General features: G+C 41.0%; 1 long non-coding RNA gene across 1 annotated transcript in view; it reads left to right on the top strand.

Annotated features, from left to right (window-relative positions):
- LOC142046120 (uncharacterized) overlaps nt 1-2,851 on the top strand; it is a 3,828-nt gene extending 977 nt beyond the window's left edge. Inside the window, exon 2 of the long non-coding RNA XR_012655052.1 lies at nt 2,330-2,851. This is a non-coding gene — a long non-coding RNA (uncharacterized LOC142046120). The remainder of the gene's footprint in view (nt 1-2,329) is intronic.
- Nucleotides 2,852-4,681: the final 1,830 nt, after the last annotated feature.

The raw sequence follows: 4,681 nt of genomic DNA on the forward strand, positions 1-4,681 counted from the left end.
TTAGGAAATCCCATTGCAGCAAAGCCATCCACTATGACCTGTGTCAAAACCTTTCGTAGCAGCAGCTTAATGATTGCTTTGGCTACTTGCATCACAGCAGCCCCCACAGAAGATTTGCCCACTTCAAATTGATTCCCAACTGACCAGTAGCTGTCTGGCATTGCAAGCTTCCAGAGGGCTATTGCCACTTGTTTCTCAACTGTGAGGGCTGCTCTCATCTTACTATTCTGGCGCTTCAGGGCAGGGAAAAGCAAGTCACAAAGTTCCATGAAAGTGCCCTTACGCATGTGAAAGTTTCGCAGCCACTGGGAATCGTCTCAGACCTGCAACACTACGCGGTCCCACCAGTCTGTGCTTGTTTCCCAGGCCCAGAATCGGCATTCCACGGCTAGAACTTGCCCCATTACCAGCATGATCTCCAAAGCGCTGGGGCCCACGGTTTGAGAGAATTCTGTGTTCATGTCCTCATCACTCTCGTCACTGCGCTGCCGTAGCCGCCTCCTCCCCGCCTGGTTTTTCAGGTGCTGATTCAGTATAGACTGCACAATAATGCGCGAAGTGTTTACAATGTTCATGACTGCTGCCTTGAGTTGAGCGGGATCCATGCTTGCTGTGGTATGGCGTCTGCACAGTTCACCCAGGAAAAAAGGTGTGAAACGGTTGTCTGCCATTGCTTTCTCAGAGAGAGGGGTGAAGCTGTACCCAGAACCACCAGTGACAATGTTTTTTGCCCCATCAGGCATTGGGATCTCAACCCAGAATTCCAATGGGCGGGGGAGACTGTGGGAACTATGGGATAGCTATGGTATAGCTACCCACAGTGCAACGCTCTGGAAGTCGACGCTAGCTTCGGTACATGGACGCACACCGCCAAATTAATGTGCTTAGAGGTCGCATGCACTCGACTTTATACAATCAGTTGCCCAAAATAGATTTCTGTAAAATCGGAATAATCCCGTAGTGTAGACATACCCTTAGGAGAAGACTGTAAAACTATTCCCAGGAATTACTGATACAGTAGAACCTCAGAGTTATGAACAACAGAGTTATGAACTGATTGGTCAACCACACACTTCATTTTGGAACTGGAAGTACGCAATTAGGCAGCAGGAGAGACCAAAAAAAAAAAAAAAAAAAAGCAAATACAGTACAATTCTGTGTTAAATGTAAACTACTTAAAAAAAGATTTGACAAGGTAAGGAAATTGTTTCTGTGCTTGTTTCGTTTAAATGAAGATGGTTAAAAGCAGCATTTTTCTTCTGCACAGTAAAGTTTCAAAGCTGTATTAATTAAATGTTTAACTTTAACCTTTTGAAAGAACAACCATAACATTTTGTTCAGTTACAAACATTTCAGAATTAGGAACAACCTCCATTCCCCAGGTGTTGTAACTCTGAGGTTCTACTGTAGTATTAAGAACCAAAAGTTTTAATTTCTATTATAACACCAAAATCACTTTCCTGTTATAATATTTACTAGCAAAAGTCAATAAAGCAAAGGCCTCACTGCAAAGAATTTAAGGATGTATTATTACCTTCAACATCTCAAGTAACTGTGGCCACTTTAGTACAATCAAACAAAAACTCAAAATGCACACACACACTTTTGGTTTTACTTCCTTGGACATGGGGAAAATCTTGAAACAAAACTTCTCCAATGTCCCTCAAAAATTAGCTATATATAATATTTAAATATCTCAAAGTTAAAACTAGTCTCCATTAAGTCTGTGAACAAATTTCACATGAATGGCAAAAATATGTATTTTTACCCGTTTCTTCTTAGCAATATGTTTAATAAGATTTTTAAGTCCAATTATGTACATCTTAACCACTCAATATCAACTATGCTTTCATAGAAACATAGAATATAAGGGTTGGAGGAGACCTCCGGAGGTCATCTAGTCCACCCCCCTCTCAAAACAAGACCAATCTGCAATTAAATCATCCCAGCCAGGACTTTGTCAAACCTGACCTTAAAAACCTCTAGAATCATAGAATCTCAGGGTTGGAAGGGACCTTAGGAGGTCATCTAGTCCAACCTGCTCCTCAAAGGAAGACAAATCCCCAGACAGATTTTTACCCCAGTTCCCTAAATGGCCCCCTCAAGGATTGAACTCACAACTCTGGGTTTAGCAGGCCAATGCTCAACCCACTGAGCTATCCTTCCTCCCTCCCTCTAAGGAAAGAGATTCCACCACCTCCCTAGGTAACCCATTTCAGTGCTTCACCACCCTCCTANGTGGCCGCGTGCACTTGACTTTATACAATCTGTTTTACAAAACCAGTTTATGTAAAATTGGAATAATCCCATAGTGTAGACCTGCCCTAAGTTAGCCATTTAGGGACAGAGCAATCCTTTTTTGTCATCAATTTGTTGCACGACCATATGGCTTTACATGTCCTTGGCACTGAGCAGATGTGCTGCACTGCTGTACTATTACAAATTGCTTTGAAATAATGAGATAGTTACTGTCATCACTGATAATGCTATGATCCTGTTTTATCATTGTTAAAAACCTTGTTTTTCTTTTTTGACAAATACTTCTGTGATCTTAAAGTCTTTAAAGCCATTTTCTGTCACATTTAATCTTATGTCTGGATAATGGGAATGACATGTTCTGCTTCTCTTGTCCTTCATATTCTGCTATTGTCACTTCTGCATTTTGGTACAAAAGTAATTTCCCTCCTTTGCCCCATGTTATATGTGCCAATAACACTTAGTGCCAACAAGTTCTGTTATTACCAGGGATTCTAGAAATCCATTTGCCACAGAAAAATATGGAATTTGTGTTTTTAGAGAGAATCTTTAGCTTTTACATTTCGTGAAAAAATAAAAGCATATATTAACTATTGTGACTTTCCCCTGGTGTTATCTGGACTGGTGATCTGCTAGGTCACTCCGAACCAGCTTTACCCTGAGAACCCCCCACTCCCGGGATGTTCACGCACAGCCTCTGGCATGTAAGCTGCTCCCAGCTACATGAGTGGGCACTTTTGGCCAGGAGCTGCTTGGATTATGCAACCAAATGACACTAGCCAATGTCTCCGGTCCCAGACACAACCCTAGAATCTTCTGTCTTGCAATGTCCAGTTATGCCCACTGGATGCTGCAAGCTTATATGAGTTGGTCAATTTAACAAAGAAATTGATATGTACCAGGTTTGTTATCCTAATGGAGTCTCACACACTTCAAACCAAATGCACTGCTTCAGGTAGAATAAACAAACAAATTTATTAACTACAAAGAAAGTTTTTAAGTGATTATAAGTCAAAGAACAAGAAGTCAAATGAAATAAAGTAAAACACATTCTAAGCTGCTCTTAACACTTTCAGTGCCCTTACAAACTTAGATGCTTCCCACCACAGGTTGGCCGGTTGCCCTTCAGTCACTTGGCATCAGTTGCTTGGTAGTGGTGTCTGTAGATGGAGGTGGAAGAGAGAGGAAGAGCATGGCAAATGTTTCTCCCTTTTATCATGTTCTTTCTTCCCTCTTGGCTTTACCCCGCCTTCAGAATCAGGTGAGCATTACCTCATTGTAATCCCAAACTGACCAAAGGAAGCAGGGTGACTCCCTCGAGAGTCTAACAGATTCTTTTGTTGCTGCCTCGGCCAGTGTCCTTTGTTCCTGTGAGGCTGGGCTGGGTTTGTCCCATACATGCCCTGATGAGGTGTGAACTGCCCCTCTGTTCTTGGAGAATTTTTGCATTGGCTTGTTTTAAGCCATAAGGACACATTTTCAGCTTCATAACTATATACATGAAATTACAACCTATAACATTACCATAACATCACTATAGCAACCATGCTCAGTGCATAATGGACCTTCCGAAGACACCCAACATGACAAACTTTGCATTGGATACCACACAATCATAAGGATGAACATGGGGGTGCAGGGTATTCCCCCGAGGTACAGAATGTCACAACTATTAACTAAATTATACTGAAAGTACCAGTGTTGTAACGAGAGATCTAGCTTTGAATGATCTGAGATACTTTGCAGCACCTTAATAGAGGCTTACAGAAAAACCTCGGAAAGAGTTTAAAAATGCCCTAAAATTTACTTCCCCTAATTGATAGAATTAAATCGATGACAGTATCAGGACACTTTGGTTTGCATAAAACAGTAATTAGATGACAGTTCTGTTTCACTAGAACTTCCCAGGGTTTTCATAACTTCCCAGCTATTTGTCATAGGCATGTGAATAAGATGTGGGATAAAATGCTCAATAAGGATAACATCATATCATATGTAGATTATACGTAATTTAATTGGCGTCTAAATTTTAGATTAACAGTGTCACTTATTCAGTGCGTGCAATCTCCCCCTCTTGTGGTTGATATTTGAATGCGCTTTAATTTACATAGCTAAACATACTCAAATAAATTGCTTCCAGTGTGTAGAGGTTACTCAACGGCGGGTTCATGTTTTAATGCATTTCAAATTTCACTTCAACCTCCAGATGTGAGTAATTAAAGTCATAAAAAGATGGAGAAAGCTTTAAAAATCACCCCTAAAGACCACGTCACTGAATTTGGCAAGAACAAATTTCACAGTGACGATAATGTGCTCTTCTGTACTGTACGCAGCAAGGCTGCAGATTACGTTTTGAAGGCAGACAATTGTGGAACACATGGAAAGCTGGCACCAGCTTCCTCCACAAATAGCTTATATAAACGAT

This window comes from Chelonoidis abingdonii, chromosome 1 (assembly GCF_003597395.2).
Source record: "Chelonoidis abingdonii isolate Lonesome George chromosome 1, CheloAbing_2.0, whole genome shotgun sequence".
Taxonomy (NCBI): domain Eukaryota; kingdom Metazoa; phylum Chordata; order Testudines; family Testudinidae; genus Chelonoidis; species Chelonoidis abingdonii.